This window comes from Carassius auratus, unplaced genomic scaffold (genome assembly GCF_003368295.1).
Source record: "Carassius auratus strain Wakin unplaced genomic scaffold, ASM336829v1 scaf_tig00012858, whole genome shotgun sequence".
Lineage (NCBI taxonomy): Eukaryota > Metazoa > Chordata > Actinopteri > Cypriniformes > Cyprinidae > Carassius > Carassius auratus.
Genome location: NW_020524339.1, coordinates 15,785 through 42,532, shown reverse-complemented (window position 1 = coordinate 42,532; position 26,748 = coordinate 15,785). Strand labels below are relative to the sequence as shown.

The following is a 26,748-nucleotide window of genomic DNA, read 5'->3' as shown; positions in this document are numbered from 1 at the left end:
TGATAAGAACAGATACTACACTTGATCTTAGCCAAAAGGCCGAGGAAGCGATGCTGCTAAGACGCAGCAGGGAGGAAGCCGGACACGGCGATGCCCATCTCGGCTTTGGTAAGTTTTGGGAGACCTAAAAACGCTGGGGGATGGTACCCTGATAGCACACATACATCTAGGAGACGTCTATTTGACATATGAATTTACATCTGCAAGATGTAGTTTTAAGGCTGTTTGCTCATCTGCAATACGTCTATTGGACGTCTCCTTTTAGCAGTGTTTGGAAGGTTACTTTGGAAATGTAATAGGTTACAGATTACAGTTACCCCTGTTTAAAATGTTATAGTAGTATAACTTTTTCAATTACTTTATTAAAGTAATGTAACTAATTACTTTTGAGTACTTTTAGATTACTTTTCTAAATTTGTGAAAATTAAATAATAATAAATAAAAACATATACATCAACTCAAATACAGTTATCTAATAAGCATGTGTCATTCCTGTATAATAAACTCCTGAAACATTGGTGTTTTTTTAAACTGCTGTCTCTTTGTATATGATATGATAGGTAAAATGCATGACGTGACACAGAGCAGTTCTAGAAATGATGTTTATGTGCTCATGTACTCCTATATTGAGGCGGCAGAGGCTGACAACACTGCAAGCTTCAGTAGGCCTATTTGTATTAAATGAAACTGCATGTTTTTGCCATTAATTTACAGGAAGGGCGGACTGGGAAAAACAAAAAATTCTGTTAAAATTCTGGAAATTATTAGGGCGTATGTCTCAGAACAGTCAGTGCAATTTGGGAAAGAAATCAGTGAAATCTGTATGTGGATGTGTGTAAATATTCAAATGTAATTGCCTTTGTAATCGTTAAAAATTTCATAAGTAACTTTAATTTAATTACTAATTTTTTCTTCGTAACTGTAACTAATTACAGTTACATTCATTTTGTAATTAAATTACGTAATGCTGTTACATGTAACTAGTTACTCCCCAACACTGCCTTTTAGATGTCAGATAGATGTCAATTAGATGTCTTTTAGATGTTTATGATTTAGAAGGTATATAAAACTGACATCTGAAAGGCGTATGTCAGACGTTTGTAGATGGCAGATGCTTTCCAGATCAACATTTCTTTAACAGACATCTTGCAGACGTAAGTGTGCTATCTGGGTAGTACCCTCCCCTGTCTACAACGTCACCGGGCCTCGTCCCGATCGGCCTGACGGAAAGTACGGCATGGCTCGTAACTCCCAAACGGTTGGTCGCAGAGCCACGTGCCTTATGTCACCGGAATCCTTGGCTCGAGCCGAACGAGACGCAGGTCTCAGATTGGCCCGTCGCTCTGACGAAATTTTCGGGTATTTTGGATTTTGTCGAAAACCTTCTTTTGCAACCTGGCGCCAGGTATTTGGCCCAGTCCCACCCAAATCAGCACAGAAAGCTTCTCTGGAGTCTGACTGTCAATAATCATCCAAAAAAATAGGAAATTTCCATTCACCTTGGCGAGGGGACCTCAAAGCGTGCTAAGGTGGCGTGTCCGAGGTGGCTCGAATGGCTATAACTCCAGGAAGGAGTGAGATCCCTTCACCCAAATCGGCACACCTGTGCAGGGGCTCAGTCCGAGGCCAGGTGAAAAAGGGCGCGGCGACAGGCCACTAGGTGTCGCTGTAAGCGACAACAAAATTAATACGAATCGAAAAAAAGGACAACCAAACAACATGGAGACAGTTACAGCTAGGCTGCAGTCAGTCCAATCTACTTTCAAAGTAAGGTCTGCGCTATGTTCGAACTAAACTACCCACCAGGGTCCGATTTTTCAAGAGCGCAAGTGACTTTGTTTCACAGGCGCACAACACATATCTCGCATGTGACAGAACTCCCCATTCTGAAAGGAAAATAAATAAAAAACTGTAAAAACCTCTTCTGCTTTGTTTCACCAACAATTTCAGGGGAGAGCGCGAACGCAGTCCCCCACTACCATAAATTATGCAGTCGAGATTCCCGCATTTGGGGAATTCGCAGGGGTCAGCATGGCCGGAGTGCAATGGACAAGCCTCGCCCTGGGTGAACCGCCTTCTTGATCATGGTGTCTCCCCTGCCAGGTAAGTATGAAGGCCCAGGCGGTCAGCCAGAGGTCTGATTTGCATCTCTACCATCCTCACCAACGGTTAGCCCTCCGCCCCCCCTCCGGGAAAGGAAGGACGGGTGCCTTCCGTTACTGGCCTGGAAACTGCCAAGCTCATGGGCCGGTGCTTCCCAACGCCAGTTTTAGATGACTCTCTTTAAACAAACACACCTGATTCGATGCGTCACCTCGTCTGTGAAAGACTTCAAGACCTCAGGTGGGTGCATCGTTAGTGGAAGAGTCCAAGACCCCAGGTGGACACATCAGGAAAAAAGTTTGCAATAAACCACAGCATCTGCAATGGCAGCTCTCATTCCTTGTTCTGCTATTCGACACAATAAATGGCAATCCCCAAAAAGGGAAAGCACACCGTTCCTGGAGACACTGCAATACCAGGCCGATGCATGGAGTGGACGGAGCAAGCCCCGGCTCCAGCTCCGTGATCTAAAAATCCATTTAATATGTAGTCCCCGGATGGGGGACGTATCAGATATTAAACTGATAAGAACAGATACTACACTTGATCTTAGCCAAAAGGCCGAGAAGCGATGCTGCTAAGACGCAGCAGGGAGGAAGCCGGACACGGCGATGCCCATCTCGGCTTTGGTAAGTTTTGGGAGACCTAAAAACGCTGGGGGATGGTACCCTGATAGCACACATACATCTAGGAGACGTCTATTTGACATATGAATTTACATCTGCAAGATGTAGTTTTAAGGCTGTTTGCTCATCTGCAATACGTCTATTGGACGTCTCCTTTTAGCAGTGTTTGGAAGGTTACTTTGGAAATGTAATAGGTTACAGATTACAAGTTACCCTGTTTAAAATGTTATAGTAGTATAACTTTTTCAATTACTTTATTAAAGTAATGTAACTAATTACTTTTGAGTACTTTTAGATTACTTTTCTAAATTTGTGAAAATTAAATAATAATAAATAAAAACATATACATCAACTCAAATACAGTTATCTAATAAGCATGTGTCATTCCTGTATAATAAACTCCTGAAACATTGGTGTTTTTTTAAACTGCTGTCTCTTTGTATATGATATGATAGGTAAAATGCATGACGTGACACAGAGCAGTTCTAGAAATGATGTTTATGTGCTCATGTACTCCTATATTGAGGCGGCAGAGGCTGACAACACTGCAAGCTTCAGTAGGCCTATTTGTATTAAATGAAACTGCATGTTTTTGCCATTAATTTACAGGAAGGGCGGACTGGGAAAAACAAAAAATTCTGTTAAAATTCTGGAAATTATTAGGGCGTATGTCTCAGAACAGTCAGTGCAATTTGGGAAAGAAATCAGTGAAATCTGTATGTGGATGTGTGTAAATATTCAAATGTAATTGCCTTTGTAATCGTTAAAAATTTCATAAGTAACTTTAATTTAATTACTAATTTTTTCTTCGTAACTGTAACTAATTACAGTTACATTCATTTTGTAATTAAATTACGTAATGCTGTTACATGTAACTAGTTACTCCCCAACACTGCCTTTTAGATGTCAGATAGATGTCAATTAGATGTCTTTTAGATGTTTATGATTTAGAAGGTATATAAAACTGACATCTGAAAGGCGTATGTCAGACGTTTGTAGATGGCAGATGCTTTCCAGATCAACATTTCTTTAACAGACATCTTGCAGACGTAAGTGTGCTATCTGGGTAGTACCCTCCCCTGTCTACAACGTCACCGGGCCTCGTCCCGATCGGCCTGACGGAAAGTACGGCATGGCTCGTAACTCCCAAACGGTTGGTCGCAGAGCCACGTGCCTTATGTCACCGGAATCCTTGGCTCGAGCCGAACGAGACGCAGGTCTCAGATTGGCCCGTCGCTCTGACGAAATTTTCGGGTATTTTGGATTTTGTCGAAAACCTTCTTTTGCAACCTGGCGCCAGGTATTTGGCCCAGTCCCACCCAAATCAGCACAGAAAGCTTCTCTGGAGTCTGACTGTCAATAATCATCCAAAAAAATAGGAAATTTCCATTCACCTTGGCGAGGGGACCTCAAAGCGTGCTAAGGTGGCGTGTCCGAGGTGGCTCGAATGGCTATAACTCCAGGAAGGAGTGAGATCCCTTCACCCAAATCGGCACACCTGTGCAGGGGCTCAGTCCGAGGCCAGGTGAAAAAGGGCGCGGCGACAGGCCACTAGGTGTCGCTGTAAGCGACAACAAAATTAATACGAATCGAAAAAAAGGACAACCAAACAACATGGAGACAGTTACAGCTAGGCTGCAGTCAGTCCAATCTACTTTCAAAGTAAGGTCTGCGCTATGTTCGAACTAAACTACCCACCAGGGTCCGATTTTTCAAGAGCGCAAGTGACTTTGTTTCACAGGCGCACAACACATATCTCGCATGTGACAGAACTCCCCATTCTGAAAGGAAAATAAATAAAAAACTGTAAAAACCTCTTCTGCTTTGTTTCACCAACAATTTCAGGGGAGAGCGCGAACGCAGTCCCCCACTACCATAAATTATGCAGTCGAGATTCCCGCATTTGGGGAATTCGCAGGGGTCAGCATGGCCGGAGTGCAATGGACAAGCCTCGCCCTGGGTGAACCGCCTTCTTGATCATGGTGTCTCCCCTGCCAGGTAAGTATGAAGGCCCAGGCGGTCAGCCAGAGGTCTGATTTGCATCTCTACCATCCTCACCAACGGTTAGCCCTCCGCCCCCCCTCCGGGAAAGGAAGGACGGGTGCCTTCCGTTACTGGCCTGGAAACTGCCAAGCTCATGGGCCGGTGCTTCCCAACGCCAGTTTTAGATGACTCTCTTTAAACAAACACACCTGATTCGATGCGTCACCTCGTCTGTGAAAGACTTCAAGACCTCAGGTGGGTGCATCGTTAGTGGAAGAGTCCAAGACCCCAGGTGGACACATCAGGAAAAAAGTTTGCAATAAACCACAGCATCTGCAATGGCAGCTCTCATTCCTTGTTCTGCTATTCGACACAATAAATGGCAATCCCCAAAAAGGGAAAGCACACCGTTCCTGGAGACACTGCAATACCAGGCCGATGCATGGAGTGGACGGAGCAAGCCCCGGCTCCAGCTCCGTGATCTAAAAATCCATTTAATATGTAGTCCCCGGACGGGGGACGTATCAGATATTAAACTGATAAGAACAGATTTTTCTTTCGAAAAAGTTTTATTGTCACCATTTACATTTTTTCCATTTGCATTTTTTCTTTTTCACACAACATTTTCTTTTTAATCACACATTAAAACAAGCAATATAATATATAATAAATACACATGGTAAAATGAAAGAAACAATCATTGTTAAAAAGCATTTGATTAAAACCACAGTGTTTTGCTTGTTTTTAAAAGTCCATTATTGAGGTGTGTTTAAAAGGTGCGGTCAGTTCCAAAAGTAAAATACAAATTTTAAAAAAAGCAAACAAGCCTCGTTATATATATGTTAATAAAACCTCTTTCATGATAAAACAATAAAAAACACCAATTAAAAATCATCTATTGTGCAAGACCGGGGGTGAGTCCTTATCAAGTGGGTCATCACCCCACTCTCCAGAACAGGGACATGAGATGCTACTTTATGGACTCAGCGGAGATCCCCTCTCCTCCGGCCCGCTGGCCCGCTGTTCCCGTAGCCAGAGTGGTGAGGGTGCATCTACGGGCGGCCAGGGTCGGTGCCTGCCGGGACCCTCTCCGTGCGACCCCGGCCCCCCCGTCCGAATATCGTCGTCCGGTACCCCTGCAGCATTGATGTTACCTTTAGCTCGCATGCATGGAGGGTTACCGTAACGCGCTTCCCCACCAGCAGGTTTCTGGTGGCCCAGATGGCATCCTTGATGACGTTGAGGGTGAGCCAGAGCGAGGTAAATTTCTGTGCCGACAAGTCCTTCAAGCCCCGGCCCACCCCAAGGATGGCGAGCTGGTACCCGAACTGGGCCCCACCCGCTGGTAGGCACGGGAAATACAGGGGGCCGGTCTTGGCCCACAGGTCCCGCGCAGTGCTGCACTCCCAGAGCAGGTGGTGGACGGTCTCCGGGGAATTGCAGCCGGACCGCGGGCAGATGGGGTTCTTGGCCATGCCTCTGGAGTGCATAACCGCCCTGACCGGGAGGATCTCATGAGCCACCATCCACGATAAGTCCTTGTGCCTGTTCTGGAGAGCGGGGTGAGCCGCGTTCCGCCAAACCTGTTTGGCCTCACTTGGTGTGAGGCCCGGAACTGGACTCACCGGTTCCCGGTCCTGCACAACAGAGATGAGAGACTTGTGTTGAGTTAAAATGGTGACATCTTCACTCTCTAAAAGGTATTTCTTTAAAAACTTTTTTATAAAACTGTACTCTTTGGGCAAGTTAAAAGACACTGGGGTTTTCAAGTCCACTGGTAAAATTTTCAGTGTTCGTAGGTAAGACCCCATCCAAAATCGCGCCATTGCAGCCGTCTTGTTTTCTTTGGATGGGGTCGTGGCATAACTAATGTGCAGGGCGGTGAAGCGGCTGCCTAAAAACAGGTGGGGGTCTGGGAGGCCTTTTCCACCGTTCTCCGGCCTTTTCTTGATGGTCTCCCTCTTCAGGCGCTCCCACTTGGACCCCCACAGGAAGTAAAACACCGCCCTCTCCAGTTTCCCCAGGAACCACCGAGGGGGGCTAAAAACAGAACAGACAAGTAAAATCAGAGGTAAAATCACAGATTTAAAAATTAAAACCTTGCCTTCCATCGTCATCTGTCTTAGTCCCCAAAACCCCAGTCTTTTCCTAACTTTCCCTAACAAGTCAGTCCAGTTTTCCCGTCCACCCCCGTCTTTATCAAATTTAACGCCTAAAATCTTAAAATCGTTGTCTTTAAAAACCAAATCAAGTCCTCCTGTGTCCACGTCTCCCCACGGCCCGAAGAGCTGGGCCTCGGACTTGTTTCTATTGAGTTTGGCGCCCGAGGCCCGACCGTACCAGTCAGTCAAGTCCAGTGCTCTTCGTATTGATAAAACGTCTGTGGCTAAAAGAGTTACGTCGTCCATATATAAAACACAGGTCGCCGTCAGTCCCCCCGTCCCAGGAACGTCCAGTCCTTTGATCCATTTGTCCCTTCTCAAGATCTGTGCCAGTGGCTCGATGCAAGCCACATACAGAAGAGGAGATAAAGGACATCCCTGACGGACACCACTGTGTATGTTCACAGCTTTGGAAAGATGCCCATTTATTAGAATTTTGCTGACTATTCCCTTGTACAGCAGTCCCACCCAGGCTATAAACCTCTTTGGAAACCCCATTTTCTCCAGAACCTGGAAGAGGTACTGGTGCGAGACTCGATCAAATGCTTTTTCAAAATCTAAATTTAGGACTACTAGCCGAATATTTCTGTCTCTCGCGTAACAGATGGCGTCTCTAATCAGCACTAGGTTGTCTGTTATCTTTCTTCCGGGCACAGAACAAGCTTGATCCGGGTGAATCACGTCCTCTAAAACAGTTGACATGCGTGTTGCTAAAACTTTGCTAAAAAGTTTATAATCGAAATTTAAAAGTGTTATGGGTCTCCAGTTTTTTAAGTCAGTCCGGTCACCTTTTTTGTGAAGTAAAGAAACTATCCCTATTCTAAAACTGTCTGGAAGTCTGTCGAGGGTCTCAAACTCTTTAAAAACTGTCAAAAGCTCTTGTCCTAAAATGTCCCAAAATGTTAGATAAAACTCCAGGGGAAGTCCATCCACTCCTGGGGACTTCCCCTTTTTAAAACCTCCAAGAGCTTTTTGGGTTTCTAAAATGTTCAAATCTTGGGCTAAAATCTCATTTTGACAGTCGACCCTTTTCTCAACAAAATTTAAAACTTCTTTTACGGTGTCTGAGTGTACCTTTTTAAAACTATATAAAGCCCCATAAAATTTTTCCACATCCTCTAAAATCTCTTTTGTTGTGTTAACCTCCCTATCCCCTGTTTTAACCCTGGTTAACCCCCCACCCCTTGTTATTATTTTCTTAAAAAAATATCTGGTACACTTTTCCCCTTCTTCAATTTCTCTCTCTTTGCTTCTTAAAAGGACCCCTTTACTTTCTATATTGGCTAAAACTGACATTTCCTTTTTTACATCCTGGATTTCATTGTTAAAATCAAAACCATTATTTAAAAGATTAAAATACCTTTGTAGTCTTTTTTGCAACCCCAACATGCATTTCTTTTCCCTACTCTTCTTTTCTTTCCCTATCTTTCTAAAAAACTGTCTCGTCCGGTCCTTTACCATCTCCCACCACTGTGCACGTGTATCATAAAAGTCTTGGAGGGTCTGCCATTGGCTGAACTGTTCCCTATATTCTAAAATTACATTCTTGTCTTCCAACAGGGAACAGTTCAGCTTCCACAGCCCTCCCCCTACCGTCACACCCATGGGCAGTGAAAGGGTGCAAGACAGCATCATGTGATCAGAGAAAAAAAGGGGGGTTAATGTAGCATCGGTTGGCGGGCAGTCCCTTGTAAACACGTAGTCGATTCGAGAGGCTTTGGTACCATCACCACTGAACCAGGTGAAGCCCTCCTCTCTTTGATGCAAAATTTTAAAACAGTCGACTAAATTAAAATCTCTGACTAAACCCTGCAATAAAACCGACGTTTTGTCCACTCTAAAATCCTCCCCTACCCTTTTCCTGTCTGTTTTAGATAAAACACAATTAAAATCCCCTGCTACCATTAGGGGAGCCCTACCTAGCATGTGGGGTTGCAAGTCTTCTAAAAGCTCATATCTTTCGTTCTTTTCCGTAAAACCATATACATTAAGAACATTAAAATCCCTGTCTAAAAAGGTCAGATTTACTAAAAGTGCCCGGCCTTGCCTCACCACAGTGCTGCCCTTCACCAAGATGTTAGGATTATTAATTAAAACCGCAACTCCGTCGTTTTTGTTAAAATTTGATCCGCTCCATATGGAGGCTCCTGCGGACCATAGCTCTTCCATTTTTGTGTACCTAGTTAAAAAGGGCAGAGAACACTCTTGTAATAAAAACAAATCTGACTTAAAAGATTTTAAAAAGGACAAAATACTCTGTGCTCTAATGGTGGACCTCACACTTCTGACATTGATAGTAGAGATGGTGAGGGCCATGAGCAGTAGGGTTAAAAAGGTATGAGGCATTTAAAACAGAAGACAAGAAAAAGACTACAAAAATATGATTAAAATCATGTTACATCTTGTAGCATTTGTCTTTCCTTTTCCCCAGATGAGCTGAGGTCTGGAGGGCAAATGCCTGTCGCTTCAGAGGCCACAGAGGGAACCTCTTGTGGCTCCTTTGGCGATGATGCTGTTAGCTTAATGTGCAAAAAGGAAACCTCATTTGGGGACTCTAGGGGCCACATGCGCTCCAGATCTACCGAATCGGAACTATCGAGCTTATATGCTGCCCTAGATTTTTTCTCCTCCGTTACAATCAGAGGAGACCCCGCAGGTCTTTTTTGCACCTGAGCATTAGGGAGTGAACACTCTGTCTCACTCCCGGTGGATTCTTCCACCCCATCCGAAACTGTTACCAGTGATTCTTCCTCACTTTCCTTTCCTTCCATTACCATTTCCTGTTCCGTTGCCTCCGCCCCTGTGGCCGCCCCACTTCCTCCTTCCTGCCCAATCCCTGAGGCCGGCTGGGAATTTGAAATTCCCGCCAAAACCTCAGGGACCGCCTCCTCTCTCCTTTGTTCCTTCGTTTGTTGCCCATGTGGGGCGGCCATTTTTAGCTTGTTGGCAAAACTTTTAGGGCAGTCTCTGTAGAGATGGTTTGTTTCTCCACAAAGATTGCACCGTCTGCCATTGGTACAGTCATCAAAACTGTGACCAATTTCTCTACACTTCCCACAGATTAACTCTTGGCATGCTTCAGATAGATGACCAAACCTTCCACACTTTCTGCAGAGTTTGGGCATTCCTTGATAATGTATGTAGCCTCTGTTCTCTCCGAGCACAATCATGGAAGGCAGATGCTTCAGGCCCTGGTAGCCCCCAGCGTCTTCCCATTGTTTAATGGGAATTCGCCAGGAGCATGTCCAAATGCCATCTTCATCTAACACTTTGACAGGCTGGCCTCGAACAGTGCAAAATCTACCCAACCAAACACAAATATCATCTCCAGTCACGGTTTCATTGAACATCCTGACAATCACAGTTTTAAGTGTGTTATCAGAAAGTTTCTCAACAGTGAACATGGAAAACTGGGCTTTAACTGATTCAAACCTTTGCCAAAAGTCACTAAGTAGGGAAGCGGTTTTAAAACTAACATCAAATCCTTTGTTCAAGGGCAGAGTCATCAAACAATTCAGGTCGTCACATTTAAAAGCTAAGGGTCTTTTGGATCAGCTTCCTGGAAAAGTCCATACGGGACATTCCCAGGAGCTTCCCCTCACCCTGCCTGAATAAAAAACGCACGCTGTGGTGCCTCCGCACGCCGGCACGGGCAGCCGACATGATGGAGGCACCAACAGCCTAAAAACTTAAAACAACAATAAATACAACAATAAATAACAAAATAAATAATTAAAAGACCTCACCTTAAAACTTGTTGGAGCCCGAAGCAGCAGAGTTCAATATACCTCTCGAAGTTGTGTGACTCAAGATATGAAACGATCTCGAGTCAGGAAACCTCCAAGAGGCGATCGCAGTCTCAACCGTCCGACAAGATACTTGATCTTAGCCAAAAGGCCGAGAAGCGATGCTGCTAAGACGCAGCAGGGAGGAAGCCGGACACGGCGATGCCCATCTCGGCTTTGGTAAGTTTTGGGAGACCTAAAAACGCTGGGGGATGGTACCCTGATAGCACACATACATCTAGGAGACGTCTATTTGACATATGAATTTACATCTGCAAGATGTAGTTTTAAGGCTGTTTGCTCATCTGCAATACGTCTATTGGACGTCTCCTTTTAGCAGTGTTTGGAAGGTTACTTTGGAAATGTAATAGGTTACAGATTACAAGTTACCCTGTTTAAAATGTTATAGTAGTATAACTTTTTCAATTACTTTATTAAAGTAATGTAACTAATTACTTTTGAGTACTTTTAGATTACTTTTCTAAATTTGTGAAAATTAAATAATAATAAATAAAAACATATACATCAACTCAAATACAGTTATCTAATAAGCATGTGTCATTCCTGTATAATAAACTCCTGAAACATTGGTGTTTTTTTAAACTGCTGTCTCTTTGTATATGATATGATAGGTAAAATGCATGACGTGACACAGAGCAGTTCTAGAAATGATGTTTATGTGCTCATGTACTCCTATATTGAGGCGGCAGAGGCTGACAACACTGCAAGCTTCAGTAGGCCTATTTGTATTAAATGAAACTGCATGTTTTTGCCATTAATTTACAGGAAGGGCGGACTGGGAAAAACAAAAAATTCTGTTAAAATTCTGGAAATTATTAGGGCGTATGTCTCAGAACAGTCAGTGCAATTTGGGAAAGAAATCAGTGAAATCTGTATGTGGATGTGTGTAAATATTCAAATGTAATTGCCTTTGTAATCGTTAAAAATTTCATAAGTAACTTTAATTTAATTACTAATTTTTTCTTCGTAACTGTAACTAATTACAGTTACATTCATTTTGTAATTAAATTACGTAATGCTGTTACATGTAACTAGTTACTCCCCAACACTGCCTTTTAGATGTCAGATAGATGTCAATTAGATGTCTTTTAGATGTTTATGATTTAGAAGGTATATAAAACTGACATCTGAAAGGCGTATGTCAGACGTTTGTAGATGGCAGATGCTTTCCAGATCAACAGTTCTTTAACAGACATCTTGCAGACGTAAGTGTGCTATCTGGGTAGTACCCTCCCCTGTCTACAACGTCACCGGGCCTCGTCCCGATCGGCCTGACGGAAAGTACGGCATGGCTCGTAACTCCCAAACGGTTGGTCGCAGAGCCACGTGCCTTATGTCACCGGAATCCTTGGCTCGAGCCGAACGAGACGCAGGTCTCAGATTGGCCCGTCGCTCTGACGAAATTTTCGGGTATTTTGGATTTTGTCGAAAACCTTCTTTTGCAACCTGGCGCCAGGTATTTGGCCCAGTCCCACCCAAATCAGCACAGAAAGCTTCTCTGGAGTCTGACTGTCAATAATCATCCAAAAAAATAGGAAATTTCCATTCACCTTGGCGAGGGGACCTCAAAGCGTGCTAAGGTGGCGTGTCCGAGGTGGCTCGAATGGCTATAACTCCAGGAAGGAGTGAGATCCCTTCACCCAAATCGGCACACCTGTGCAGGGGCTCAGTCCGAGGCCAGGTGAAAAAGGGCGCGGCGACAGGCCACTAGGTGTCGCTGTAAGCGACAACAAAATTAATACGAATCGAAAAAAAGGACAACCAAACAACATGGAGACAGTTACAGCTAGGCTGCAGTCAGTCCAATCTACTTTCAAAGTAAGGTCTGCGCTATGTTCGAACTAAACTACCCACCAGGGTCCGATTTTTCAAGAGCGCAAGTGACTTTGTTTCACAGGCGCACAACACATATCTCGCATGTGACAGAACTCCCCATTCTGAAAGGAAAATAAATAAAAAACTGTAAAAACCTCTTCTGCTTTGTTTCACCAACAATTTCAGGGGAGAGCGCGAACGCAGTCCCCCACTACCATAAATTATGCAGTCGAGATTCCCGCATTTGGGGAATTCGCAGGGGTCAGCATGGCCGGAGTGCAATGGACAAGCCTCGCCCTGGGTGAACCGCCTTCTTGATCATGGTGTCTCCCCTGCCAGGTAAGTATGAAGGCCCAGGCGGTCAGCCAGAGGTGTGATTTGCATCTCTACCATCCTCACCAACGGTTAGCCCTCCGCCCCCCCTCCAGGAAAGGAAGGACGGGTGCCTTCCGTTACTGGCCTGGAAACTGCCAAGCTCATGGGCCGGTGCTTCCCAACGCCAGTTTTAGATGACTCTCTTTAAACAAACACACCTGATTCGATGCGTCACCTCGTCTGTGAAAGACTTCAAGACCTCAGGTGGGTGCATCGTTAGTGGAAGAGTCCAAGACCCCAGGTGGACACATCAGGAAAAATGTTTGCAATAAACCACAGCATCTGCAATGGCAGCTCTCATTCCTTGTTCTGCTATTCGACACAATAAATGGCAATCCCCAAAAAGGGAAAGCACACCGTTCCTGGAGACACTGCAATACCAGGCCGATGCATGGAGTGGACGGAGCAAGCCCCGGCTCCAGCTCCGTGATCTAAAAATCCATTTAATATGTAGTCCCCGGATGGGGGACGTATCAGATATTAAACTGATAAGAACAGATTTTTTCTTTCGAAAAAGTTTTATTGTCACCATTTACATTTTTTCCATTTGCATTTTTTCTTTTTCACACAACATTTTCTTTTTAATCACACATTAAAACAAGCAATATAATATATAATAAATACACATGGTAAAATGAAAGAAACAATCATTGTTAAAAAGCATTTGATTAAAACCACAGTGTTTTGCTTGTTTTTAAAAGTCCATTATTGAGGTGTGTTTAAAAGGTGCGGTCAGTTCCAAAAGTAAAATACAAATTTTAAAAAAAGCAAACAAGCCTCGTATATATATATATGTTAATAAAACCTCTTTCATGATAAAAAAATAAAAAACACCAATTAAAAATCATCTATTGTGCAAGACCGGGGGTGAGTCCTTATCAAGTGGGTCATCACCCCACTCTCCAGAACAGGGACATGAGATGCTACTTTATGGACTCAGCGGAGATCCCCTCTCCTCCGGCCCGCTGGCCCGCTGTTCCCGTAGCCAGAGTGGTGAGGGTGCATCTACGGGCGGCCAGGGTCGGTGCCTGCCGGGACCCTCTCCGTGCGACCCCGGCCCCCCCGTCCGAATATCGTCGTCCGGTACCCCTGCAGCATTGATGTTACCTTTAGCTCGCATGCATGGAGGGTTACCGTAACGCGCTTCCCCACCAGCAGGTTTCTGGTGGCCCAGATGGCATCCTTGATGACGTTGAGGGTGAGCCAGAGCGAGGTAAATTTCTGTGCCGTCAAGTCCTTCAAGCCCCGGCCCACCCCAAGGATGGCGAGCTGGTACCCGAACTGGGCCCCACCCGCTGGTAGGCACGGGAAATACAGGGGGCCGGTCTTGGCCCACAGGTCCCGCGCAGTGCTGCACTCCCAGAGCAGGTGGTGGACGGTCTCCGGGGAATTGCAGCCGGACCGCGGGCAGATGGGGTTCTTGGCCATGCCTCTGGAGTGCATAACCGCCCTGACCGGGAGGATCTCATGAGCCACCATCCACGATAAGTCCTTGTGCCTGTTCTGGAGAGCGGGGTGAGCCGCGTTCCGCCAAACCTGTTTGGCCTCACTTGGTGTGAGGCCCGGAACTGGACTCACCGGTTCCCGGTCCTGCACAACAGAGATGAGAGACTTGTGTTGAGTTAAAATGGTGACATCTTCACTCTCTAAAAGGTATTTCTTTAAAAACTTTTTTATAAAACTGTACTCTTTGGGCAAGTTAAAAGACACTGGGGTTTTCAAGTCCACTGGTAAAATTTTCAGTGTTCGTAGGTAAGACCCCATCCAAAATCGCGCCATTGCAGCCGTCTTGTTTTCTTTGGATGGGGTCGTGGCATAACTAATGTGCAGGGCGGTGAAGCGGCTGCCTAAAAACAGGTGGGGGTCTGGGAGGCCTTTTCCACCGTTCTCCGGCCTTTTCTTGATGGTCTCCCTCTTCAGGCGCTCCCACTTGGACCCCCACAGGAAGTAAAACACCGCCCTCTCCAATTTCCCCAGGAACCACCGAGGGGGGCTAAAAACAGAACAGACAAGTAAAATCAGAGGTAAAATCACAGATTTAAAAATTAAAACCTTGCCTTCCATCGTCATCTGTCTTAGTCCCCAAAACCCCAGTCTTTTCCTAACTTTCCCTAACAAGTCAGTCCAGTTTTCCCGTCCACCCCCGTCTTTATCAAATTTAACGCCTAAAATCTTAAAATCGTTGTCTTTAAAACCCAAATCAAGTCCTCCTGTGTCCACGTCTCCCCACGGCCCGAAGAGCTGGGCCTCGGACTTGTTTCTATTGAGTTTGGCGCCCGAGGCCCGACCGTACCAGTCAGTCAAGTCCAGTGCTCTTCGTATTGATAAAACGTCTGTGGCTAAAAGAGTTACGTCGTCCATATATAAAACACAGGTCGCCGTCAGTCCCCCCGTCCCAGGAACGTCCAGTCCTTTGATCCATTTGTCCCTTCTCAAGATCTGTGCCAGTGGCTCGATGCAAGCCACATACAGAAGAGGAGATAAAGGACATCCCTGACGGACACCACTGTGTATGTTCACAGCTTTGGAAAGATGCCCATTTATTAGAATTTTGCTGACTATTCCCTTGTACAGCAGTCCCACCCAGGCTATAAACCTCTTTGGAAACCCCATTTTCTCCAGAACCTGGAAGAGGTACTGGTGCGAGACTCGATCAAATGCTTTTTCAAAATCTAAATTTAGGACTACTAGCCGAATATTTCTGTCTCTCGCGTAACAGATGGCGTCTCTAATCAGCACTAGGTTGTCTGTTATCTTTCTTCCGGGCACAGAACAAGCTTGATCCGGGTGAATCACGTCCTCTAAAACAGTTGACATGCGTGTTGCTAAAACTTTGCTAAAAAGTTTATAATCGAAATTTAAAAGTGTTATGGGTCTCCAGTTTTTTAAGTCAGTCCGGTCACCTTTTTTGTGAAGTAAAGAAACTATCCCTATTCTAAAACTGTCTGGAAGTCTGTCGAGGGTCTCAAACTCTTTAAAAACTGTCAAAAGCTCTTGTCCTAAAATGTCCCAAAATGTTAGATAAAACTCCAGGGGAAGTCCATCCACTCCTGGGGACTTCCCCTTTTTAAAACCTCCAAGAGCTTTTTGGGTTTCTAAAATGTTCAAATCTTGGGCTAAAATCTCATTTTGACAGTCGACCCTTTTCTCAACAAAATTTAAAACTTCTTTTACGGTGTCTGAGTGTACCTTTTTAAAACTATATAAAGCCCCATAAAATTTTTCCACATCCTCTAAAATCTCTTTTGTTGTGTTAACCTCCCTATCCCCTGTTTTAACCCTGGTTAACCCCCCACCCCTTGTTATTATTTTCTTAAAAAAATATCTGGTACACTTTTCCCCTTCTTCAATTTCTCTCTCTTTGCTTCTTAAAAGGACCCCTTTACTTTCTATATTGGCTAAAACTGACATTTCCTTTTTTACATCCTGGATTTCATTGTTAAAATCAAAACCATTATTTAAAAGATTAAAATACCTTTGTAGTCTTTTTTGCAACCCCAACATGCATTTCTTTTCCCTACTCTTCTTTTCTTTCCCTATCTTTCTAAAAAACTGTCTCGTCCGGTCCTTTACCATCTCCCACCACTGTGCACGTGTATCATAAAAGTCTTGGAGGGTCTGCCATTGGCTGAACTGTTCCCTATATTCTAAAATTACATTCTTGTCTTCCAACAGGGAACAGTTCAGCTTCCACAGCCCTCCCCCTACCGTCACACCCATGGGCAGTGAAAGGGTGCAAGACAGCATCAGGTGATCAGAGAAAAAAAGGGGGGTTAATGTAGCATCGGTTGGCGGGCAGTCCCTTGTAAACACGTAGTCGATTCGAGAGGCTTTGGTACCATCACCACTGAACCAGGTGAAGCCCTCCTCTCTTTGATGCAAAATTTTAAAACAGTCGACTAAATTAAAATCTCTGACTAAACCCTGCAATAAAACCGACGTTTTGTCCACTCTGAAATCCTCCCCTACCCTTTTCCTGTCTGTTTTAGATAAAACACAATTAAAATCCCCTGCTACCATTAGGGGAGCCCTACCTAGCATGTGGGGTTGCAAGTCTTCTAAAAGCTCATATCTTTCGTTCTTTTCCGTAAAACCATATACATTAAGAACATTAAAATCCCTGTCTAAAAAGGTCAGATTTACTAAAAGTGCCCGGCCTTGCCTCACCACAGTGCTGCCCTTCACCAAGATGTTAGGATTATTAATTAAAACCGCAACTCCGTCGTTTTTGTTAAAATTTGATCCGCTCCATATGGAGGCTCCTGCGGACCATAGCTCTTCCATTTTTGTGTACCTAGTTAAAAAGGGCAGAGAACACTCTTGTAATAAAAACAAATCTGACTTAAAAGATTTTAAAAGGGACAAAATACTCTGTGCTCTAATGGTGGACCTCACACTTCTGACATTGATAGTAGAGATGGTGAGGGCCATGAGCAGTAGGGTTAAAAAGGTATGAGGCATTTAAAACAGAAGACAATAAAAAGACTACAAAAATATGATTAAAATCATGTTACATCTTGTAGCATTTGTCTTTCCTTTTCCCCAGATGAGCTGAGGTCAGGAGGGCAAATGCCTGTCGCTTCAGAGGCCACAGAGGGAACCTCTTGTGGCTCCTTTGGCGATGATGCTGTTAGCTTAATGTGCAAAAAGGAAACCTCATTTGGGGACTCTAGGGGCCACATGCGCTCCAGATCTACCGAGTCGGAACTATCGAGCTTATATGCTGCCCTAGATTTTTTCTCCTCCGTTACAATCAGAGGAGACCCCGCAGGTCTTTTTTGCACCTGAGCATTAGGGAGTGAACACTGTGTCTCACTCCCGGTGGATTCTTCCACCCCATCCGAAACTGTTACCAGTGACTCTTCCTCACTTTCCTCTCCTTCCATTACCACTTCCTGTTCCGTTGCCTCCGCCCCTGTGGCCGCCCCACTTCCTCCTTCCTGCCCAATCCCTGAGGCCGGCTGGGAATTTGAAATTCCCGCCAAAACCTCAGGGACCGCCTCCTCTCTCCTTTGTTCCTTCGTTTGTTGCCCATGTGGGGCGGCCATTTTTAGCTTGTTGGCAAAACTTTTAGGGCAGTCTCTGTAGAGATGGTTTGTTTCTCCACAAAGATTGCACCGTCTGCCATTGGTACAGTCATCAAAACTGTGACCAATTTCTCTACACTTCCCACAGATTAACTCTTGGCATGCTTCAGCTAGATGACCAAACCTTCCACACTTTCTGCAGAGTTTGGGCATTCCTTGATAATGTATGTAGCCTCTGTTCTCTCCGAGCACAATCATGGAAGGCAGATGTTTCAGGCCCTGGTAGCCCCCAGCGTCTTCCCATTGTTTAATGGGAATTCGCCAGGAGCATGTCCAAATGCCATCTTCATCTAACACTTTGACAGGCTGGCCTCGAACAGTGCAAAATCTACCCAACCAAACACAAATATCATCTCCAGTCACGGTTTCATTGAACATCCTGACAATCACAGTTTTAAGTGTGTTATCAGAAAGTTTCTCAACAGTGAACATGGAGAACTGGGCTTTAACTGATTCAAACCTTTGCCAAAAGTCATTAAGTAGGGAAGCGGTTTTAAAACTAACATCAAATCCTTTGTTCAAGGGCAGAGTCATCAAACAATTCAGGTCATCACATTTAAAAGCTAGGGTCTTTTGGATCAGCTTCCTGGAAAAGTCCATACGGGACATTCCCAGGAGCTTCCCCTCACCCTGCCTGAATAAAAAACGCACGCTGTGGTGCCTCCGCACGCCGGCACGGGCAGCCGACATGATGGAGGCACCAACAGCCTAAAAACTTAAAACAACAATAAATACACCAATAAATAACAAAATAAATAATTAAAAGACCTCACCTTAAAACTTGTTGGAGCCCGAAGCAGCAGAGTTCAATATACCTCTCGAAGTTGTGTGACTCAAGATATGAAACGATCTCGAGTCAGGAAACCTCCAAGAGGCGATCGCAGTCTCAACCGTCCGACAAGATACTTGATCTTAGCCAAAAGGCCGAGAAGCGATGCTGCTAAGACGCAGCAGGGAGGAAGCCGGACACGGCGATGCCCATCTCGGCTTTGGTAAGTTTTGGGAGACCTAAAAACGCTGGGGGATGGTACCCTGATAGCACACATACATCTAGGAGACGTCTATTTGACATATGAATTTACATCTGCAAGATGTAGTTTTAAGGCTGTTTGCTCATCTGCAATACGTCTATTGGACGTCTCCTTTTAGCAGTGTTTGGAAGGTTACTTTGGAAATGTAATAGGTTACAGATTACAAGTTACCCTGTTTAAAATGTTATAGTAGTATAACTTTTTCAATTACTTTATTAAAGTAATGTAACTAATTACTTTTGAGTACTTTTAGATTACTTTTCTAAATTTGTGAAAATTAAATAATAATAAATAAAAACATATACATCAACTCAAATACAGTTATCTAATAAGCATGTGTCATTCCTGTATAATAAACTCCTGAAACATTGGTGTTTTTTTAAACTGCTGTCTCTTTGTATATGATATGATAGGTAAAATGCATGACGTGACACAGAGCAGTTCTAGAAATGATGTTTATGTGCTCATGTACTCCTATATTGAGGCGGCAGAGGCTGACAACACTGCAAGCTTCAGTAGGCCTATTTGTATTAAATGAAACTGCATGTTTTTGCCATTAATTTACAGGAAGGGCGGACTGGGAAAAACAAAAAATTCTGTTAAAATTCTGGAAATTATTAGGGCGTATGTCTCAGAACAGTCAGTGCAATTTGGGAAAGAAATCAGTGAAATCTGTATGTGGATGTGTGTAAATATTCAAATGTAATTGCCTTTGTAATCGTTAAAAATTTCATAAGTAACTTTAATTTAATTACTAATTTTTTCTTCGTAACTGTAACTAATTACAGTTACATTCATTTTGTAATTAAATTACGTAATGCTGTTACATGTAACTAGTTACTCCCCAACACTGCCTTTTAGATGTCAGATAGATGTCAATTAGATGTCTTTTAGATGTTTATGATTTAGAAGGTATATAAAACTGACATCTGAAAGGCGTATGTCAGACGTTTGTAGATGGCAGATGCTTTCCAGATCAACATTTCTTTAACAGACATCTTGCAGACGTAAGTGTGCTATCTGGGTAGTACCCTCCCCTGTCTACAACGTCACCGGGCCTCGTCCCGATCGGCCTGACGGAAAGTACGGCATGGCTCGTAACTCCCAAACGGTTGGTCGCAGAGCCACGTGCCTTATGTCACCGGAATCCTTGGCTCGAGCCGAACGAGACGCAGGTCTCAGATTGGCCCGTCGCTCTGACGAAATTTTCGGGTATTTTGGATTTTGTCGAAAACCTTCTTTTGCAACCTGGCGCCAGGTATTTGGCCCAGTCCCACCCAAATCAGCACAGAAAGCTTCTCTGGAGTCTGAGTGTCAATAATCATCCAAAAAAATAGGAAATTTCCATTCACCTTGGCGAGGGGACCTCAAAGCGTGCTAAGGTGGCGTGTCCGAGGTGGCTCGAATGGCTATAACTCCAGGAAGGAGTGAGATCCCTTCACCCAAATCGGCACACCTGTGCAGGGGCTCAGTCCGAGGCCAGGTGAAAAAGGGCGCGGCGACAGGCCACTAGGTGTCGCTGTAAGCGACAACAAAATTAATACGAATCGAAAAAAAGGACAACCAAACAACATGGAGACAGTTACAGCTAGGCTGCAGTCAGTCCAATCTACTTTCAAAGTAAGGTCTGCGCTATGTTCGAACTAAACTACCCACCAGGGTCCGATTTTTCAAGAGCGCAAGTGACTTTGTTTCACAGGCGCACAACACATATCTCGCATGTGACAGAACTCCCCATTCTGAAAGGAAAATAAAAAAAAAACTGTAAAAACCTCTTCTGCTTTGTTTCACCAACAATTTCAGGGGAGAGCGCGAACGCAGTCCCCCACTACCATAAATTATGCAGTCGAGATTCCCGCATTTGGGGAATTCGCAGGGGTCAGCATGGCCGGAGTGCAATGGACAAGCCTCGCCCTGGGTGAACCGCCTTCTTGATCATGGTGTCTCCCCTGCCAGGTAAGTATGAAGGCCCAGGCGGTCAGCCAGAGGTCTGATTTGCATCTCTACCATCCTCACCAACGGTTAGCCCTCCGCCCCCCCTCCGGGAAAGGAAGGACGGGTGCCTTCCGTTACTGGCCTGGAAACTGCCAAGCTCATGGGCCGGTGCTTCCCAACGCCAGTTTTAGATGACTCTCTTTAAACAAACACACCTGATTCGATGCGTCACCTCGTCTGTGAAAGACTTCAAGACCTCAGGTGGGTGCATCGTTAGTGGAAGAGTCCAAGACCCCAGGTGGACACATCAGGAAAAAAGTTTGCAATAAACCACAGCATCTGCAATGGCAGCTCTCATTCCTTGTTCTGCTATTCGACACAATAAATGGCAATCCCCAAAAAGGGAAAGCACACCGTTCCTGGAGACACTGCAATACCAGGCCGATGCATGGAGTGGACGGAGCAAGCCCCGGCTCCAGCTCCGTGATCTAAAAATCCATTTAATATGTAGTCCCCGGATGGGGGACGTATCAGATATTAAACTGATAAGAACAGATACTACACTTGATCTTAGCCAAAAGGCCGAGAAGCGATGCTGCTAAGACGCAGCAGGGAGGAAGCCGGACACGGCGATGCCCATCTCGGCTTTGGTAAGTTTTGGGAGACCTAAAAACGCTGGGGGATGGTACCCTGATAGCACACATACATCTAGGAGACGTCTATTTGACATATGAATTTACATCTGCAAGATGTAGTTTTAAGGCTGTTTGCTCATCTGCAATACGTCTATTGGACGTCTCCTTTTAGCAGTGTTTGGAAGGTTACTTTGGAAATGTAATAGGTTACAGATTACAAGTTACCCTGTTTAAAATGTTATAGTAGTATAACTTTTTCAATTACTTTATTAAAGTAATGTAACTAATTACTTTTGAGTACTTTTAGATTACTTTTCTAAATTTGTGAAAATTAAATAATAATAAATAAAAACATATACATCAACTCAAATACAGTTATCTAATAAGCATGTGTCATTCCTGTATAATAAACTCCTGAAACATTGGTGTTTTTTTAAACTGCTGTCTCTTTGTATATGATATGATAGGTAAAATGCATGACGTGACACAGAGCAGTTCTAGAAATGATGTTTATGTGCTCATGTACTCCTATATTGAGGCGGCAGAGGCTGACAACACTGCAAGCTTCAGTAGGCCTATTTGTATTAAATGAAACTGCATGTTTTTGCCATTAATTTACAGGAAGGGCGGACTGGGAAAAACAAAAAATTCTGTTAAAATTCTGGAAATTATTAGGGCGTATGTCTCAGAACAGTCAGTGCAATTTGGGAAAGAAATCAGTGAAATCTGTATGTGGATGTGTGTAAATATTCAAATGTAATTGCCTTTGTAATCGTTAAAAATTTCATAAGTAACTTTAATTTAATTACTAATTTTTTCTTCGTAACTGTAACTAATTACAGTTACATTCATTTTGTAATTAAATTACGTAATGCTGTTACATGTAACTAGTTACTCCCCAACACTGCCTTTTAGATGTCAGATAGATGTCAATTAGATGTCTTTTAGATGTTTATGATTTAGAAGGTATATAAAACTGACATCTGAAAGGCGTATGTCAGACGTTTGTAGATGGCAGATGCTTTCCAGATCAACATTTCTTTAACAGACATCTTGCAGACGTAAGTGTGCTATCTGGGTAGTACCCTCCCCTGTCTACAACGTCACCGGGCCTCGTCCCGATCGGCCTGACGGAAAGTACGGCATGGCTCGTAACTCCCAAACGGTTGGTCGCAGAGCCACGTGCCTTATGTCACCGGAATCCTTGGCTCGAGCCGAACGAGACGCAGGTCTCAGATTGGCCCGTCGCTCTGACGAAATTTTCGGGTATTTTGGATTTTGTCGAAAACCTTCTTTTGCAACCTGGCGCCAGGTATTTGGCCCAGTCCCACCCAAATCAGCACAGAAAGCTTCTCTGGAGTCTGACTGTCAATAATCATCCAAAAAAATAGGAAATTTCCATTCACCTTGGCGAGGGGACCTCAAAGCGTGCTAAGGTGGCGTGTCCGAGGTGGCTCGAATGGCTATAACTCCAGGAAGGAGTGAGATCCCTTCACCCAAATCGGCACACCTGTGCAGGGGCTCAGTCCGAGGCCAGGTGAAAAAGGGCGCGGCGACAGGCCACTAGGTGTCGCTGTAAGCGACAACAAAATTAATACGAATCGAAAAAAAGGACAACCAAACAACATGGAGACAGTTACAGCTAGGCTGCAGTCAGTCCAATCTACTTTCAAAGTAAGGTCTGCGCTATGTTCGAACTAAACTACCCACCAGGGTCCGATTTTTCAAGAGCGCAAGTGACTTTGTTTCACAGGCGCACAACACATATCTCGCATGTGACAGAACTCCCCATTCTGAAAGGAAAATAAATAAAAAACTGTAAAAACCTCTTCTGCTTTGTTTCACCAACAATTTCAGGGGAGAGCGCGAACGCAGTCCCCCACTACCATAAATTATGCAGTCGAGATTCCCGCATTTGGGGAATTCGCAGGGGTCAGCATGGCCGGAGTGCAATGGACAAGCCTCGCCCTGGGTGAACCGCCTTCTTGATCATGGTGTCTCCCCTGCCAGGTAAGTATGAAGGCCCAGGCGGTCAGCCAGAGGTCTGATTTGCATCTCTACCATCCTCACCAACGGTTAGCCCTCCGCCCCCCCTCCGGGAAAGGAAGGACGGGTGCCTTCCGTTACTGGCCTGGAAACTGCCAAGCTCATGGGCCGGTGCTTCCCAACGCCAGTTTTAGATGACTCTCTTTAAACAAACACACCTGATTCGATGCGTCACCTCGTCTGTGAAAGACTTCAAGACCTCAGGTGGGTGCATCGTTAGTGGAAGAGTCCAAGACCCCAGGTGGACACATCAGGAAAAAAGTTTGCAATAAACCACAGCATCTGCAATGGCAGCTCTCATTCCTTGTTCTGCTATTCGACACAATAAATGGCAATCCCCAAAAAGGGAAAGCACACCGTTCCTGGAGACACTGCAATACCAGGCCGATGCATGGAGTGGACGGAGCAAGCCCCGGCTCCAGCTCCGTGATCTAAAAATCCATTTAATATGTAGTCCCCGGATGGGGGACGTATCAGATATTAAACTGATAAGAACAGATACTACACTTGATCTTAGCCAAAAGGCCGAGAAGCGATGCTGCTAAGACGCAGCAGGGAGGAAGCCGGACACGGCGATGCCCATCTCGGCTTTGGTAAGTTTTGGGAGACCTAAAAACGCTGGGGGATGGTACCCTGATAGCACACATACATCTAGGAGACGTCTATTTGACATATGAATTTACATCTGCAAGATGTAGTTTTAAGGCTGTTTGCTCATCTGCAATACGTCTATTGGACGTCTCCTTTTAGCAGTGTTTGGAAGGTTACTTTGGAAATGTAATAGGTTACAGATTACAAGTTACCCTGTTTAAAATGTTATAGTAGTATAACTTTTTCAATTACTTTATTAAAGTAATGTAACTAATTACTTTTGAGTACTTTTAGATTACTTTTCTAAATTTGTGAAAATTAAATAATAATAAATAAAAACATATACATCAACTCAAATACAGTTATCTAATAAGCATGTGTCATTCCTGTATAATAAACTCCTGAAACATTGGTGTTTTTTTAAACTGCTGTCTCTTTGTATATGATATGATAGGTAAAATGCATGACGTGACACAGAGCAGTTCTAGAAATGATGTTTATGTGCTCATGTACTCCTATATTGAGGCGGCAGAGGCTGACAACACTGCAAGCTTCAGTAGGCCTATTTGTATTAAATGAAACTGCATGTTTTTGCCATTAATTTACAGGAAGGGCGGACTGGGAAAAACAAAAAATTCTGTTAAAATTCTGGAAATTATTAGGGCGTATGTCTCAGAACAGTCAGTGCAATTTGGGAAAGAAATCAGTGAAATCTGTATGTGGATGTGTGTAAATATTCAAATGTAATTGCCTTTGTAATCGTTAAAAATTTCATAAGTAACTTTAATTTAATTACTAATTTTTTCTTCGTAACTGTAACTAATTACAGTTACATTCATTTTGTAATTAAATTACGTAATGCTGTTACATGTAACTAGTTACTCCCCAACACTGCCTTTTAGATGTCAGATAGATGTCAATTAGATGTCTTTTAGATGTTTATGATTTAGAAGGTATATAAAACTGACATCTGAAAGGCGTATGTCAGACGTTTGTAGATGGCAGATGCTTTCCAGATCAACATTTCTTTAACAGACATCTTGCAGACGTAAGTGTGCTATCTGGGTAGTACCCTCCCCTGTCTACAACGTCACCGGGCCTCGTCCCGATCGGCCTGACGGAAAGTACGGCATGGCTCGTAACTCCCAAACGGTTGGTCGCAGAGCCACGTGCCTTATGTCACCGGAATCCTTGGCTCGAGCCGAACGAGACGCAGGTCTCAGATTGGCCCGTCGCTCTGACGAAATTTTCGGGTATTTTGGATTTTGTCGAAAACCTTCTTTTGCAACCTGGCGCCAGGTATTTGGCCCAGTCCCACCCAAATCAGCACAGAAAGCTTCTCTGGAGTCTGACTGTCAATAATCATCCAAAAAAATAGGAAATTTCCATTCACCTTGGCGAGGGGACCTCAAAGCGTGCTAAGGTGGCGTGTCCGAGGTGGCTCGAATGGCTATAACTCCAGGAAGGAGTGAGATCCCTTCACCCAAATCGGCACACCTGTGCAGGGGCTCAGTCCGAGGCCAGGTGAAAAAGGGCGCGGCGACAGGCCACTAGGTGTCGCTGTAAGCGACAACAAAATTAATACGAATCGAAAAAAAGGACAACCAAACAACATGGAGACAGTTACAGCTAGGCTGCAGTCAGTCCAATCTACTTTCAAAGTAAGGTCTGCGCTATGTTCGAACTAAACTACCCACCAGGGTCCGATTTTTCAAGAGCGCAAGTGACTTTGTTTCACAGGCGCACAACACATATCTCGCATGTGACAGAACTCCCCATTCTGAAAGGAAAATAAATAAAAAACTGTAAAAACCTCTTCTGCTTTGTTTCACCAACAATTTCAGGGGAGAGCGCGAACGCAGTCCCCCACTACCATAAATTATGCAGTCGAGATTCCCGCATTTGGGGAATTCGCAGGGGTCAGCATGGCCGGAGTGCAATGGACAAGCCTCGCCCTGGGTGAACCGCCTTCTTGATCATGGTGTCTCCCCTGCCAGGTAAGTATGAAGGCCCAGGCGGTCAGCCAGAGGTCTGATTTGCATCTCTACCATCCTCACCAACGGTTAGCCCTCCGCCCCCCCTCCGGGAAAGGAAGGACGGGTGCCTTCCGTTACTGGCCTGGAAACTGCCAAGCTCATGGGCCGGTGCTTCCCAACGCCAGTTTTAGATGACTCTCTTTAAACAAACACACCTGATTCGATGCGTCACCTCGTCTGTGAAAGACTTCAAGACCTCAGGTGGGTGCATCGTTAGTGGAAGAGTCCAAGACCCCAGGTGGACACATCAGGAAAAAAGTTTGCAATAAACCACAGCATCTGCAATGGCAGCTCTCATTCCTTGTTCTGCTATTCGACACAATAAATGGCAATCCCCAAAAAGGGAAAGCACACCGTTCCTGGAGACACTGCAATACCAGGCCGATGCATGGAGTGGACGGAGCAAGCCCCGGCTCCAGCTCCGTGATCTAAAAATCCATTTAATATGTAGTCCCCGGATGGGGGACGTATCAGATATTAAACTGATAAGAACAGATTTTTCTTTCGAAAAAGTTTT

The 26,748-nt window shown here is 44.4% G+C and overlaps 9 non-coding genes and 4 pseudogenes across 9 annotated transcripts; all 13 read right to left on the bottom strand.

Annotated features, from left to right (window-relative positions):
* LOC113073799 (uncharacterized) lies at positions 1-52 on the bottom strand (annotated as a pseudogene).
* A 1,895-nt stretch (positions 53-1,947) lies between these two features.
* On the bottom strand, positions 1,948-2,111 carry LOC113073791 (U1 spliceosomal RNA). The gene has a single exon (XR_003280530.1). It is a non-coding gene; the product is annotated as a U1 spliceosomal RNA (small nuclear RNA).
* Positions 2,112-2,485: 374 nt separating this feature from the next.
* On the bottom strand, positions 2,486-2,676 carry LOC113073795 (U2 spliceosomal RNA). The gene has a single exon (XR_003280534.1). It is a non-coding gene; the product is annotated as a U2 spliceosomal RNA (small nuclear RNA).
* A 1,895-nt stretch (positions 2,677-4,571) lies between these two features.
* On the bottom strand, positions 4,572-4,735 carry LOC113073790 (U1 spliceosomal RNA). Its single transcript, XR_003280529.1, has one exon. It is a non-coding gene; the product is annotated as a U1 spliceosomal RNA (small nuclear RNA).
* Positions 4,736-5,109: 374 nt separating this feature from the next.
* On the bottom strand, positions 5,110-5,283 carry LOC113073798 (uncharacterized; annotated as a pseudogene).
* A 7,395-nt stretch (positions 5,284-12,678) lies between these two features.
* LOC113073803 (U1 spliceosomal RNA) lies at positions 12,679-12,842 on the bottom strand. Its single transcript, XR_003280538.1, has one exon. It is a non-coding gene; the product is annotated as a U1 spliceosomal RNA (small nuclear RNA).
* A 374-nt stretch (positions 12,843-13,216) lies between these two features.
* On the bottom strand, positions 13,217-13,391 carry LOC113073797 (uncharacterized; annotated as a pseudogene).
* A 7,397-nt stretch (positions 13,392-20,788) lies between these two features.
* On the bottom strand, positions 20,789-20,952 carry LOC113073802 (U1 spliceosomal RNA). Its single transcript, XR_003280537.1, has one exon. It is a non-coding gene; the product is annotated as a U1 spliceosomal RNA (small nuclear RNA).
* Positions 20,953-21,326: 374 nt separating this feature from the next.
* On the bottom strand, positions 21,327-21,517 carry LOC113073794 (U2 spliceosomal RNA). Its single transcript, XR_003280533.1, has one exon. It is a non-coding gene; the product is annotated as a U2 spliceosomal RNA (small nuclear RNA).
* A 1,895-nt stretch (positions 21,518-23,412) lies between these two features.
* LOC113073801 (U1 spliceosomal RNA) lies at positions 23,413-23,576 on the bottom strand. Its single transcript, XR_003280536.1, has one exon. It is a non-coding gene; the product is annotated as a U1 spliceosomal RNA (small nuclear RNA).
* Positions 23,577-23,950: 374 nt separating this feature from the next.
* LOC113073793 (U2 spliceosomal RNA) lies at positions 23,951-24,141 on the bottom strand. The gene has a single exon (XR_003280532.1). It is a non-coding gene; the product is annotated as a U2 spliceosomal RNA (small nuclear RNA).
* A 1,895-nt stretch (positions 24,142-26,036) lies between these two features.
* Positions 26,037-26,200, bottom strand: LOC113073800 (U1 spliceosomal RNA). Its single transcript, XR_003280535.1, has one exon. It is a non-coding gene; the product is annotated as a U1 spliceosomal RNA (small nuclear RNA).
* Positions 26,201-26,574: 374 nt separating this feature from the next.
* LOC113073796 (uncharacterized) lies at positions 26,575-26,748 on the bottom strand (annotated as a pseudogene).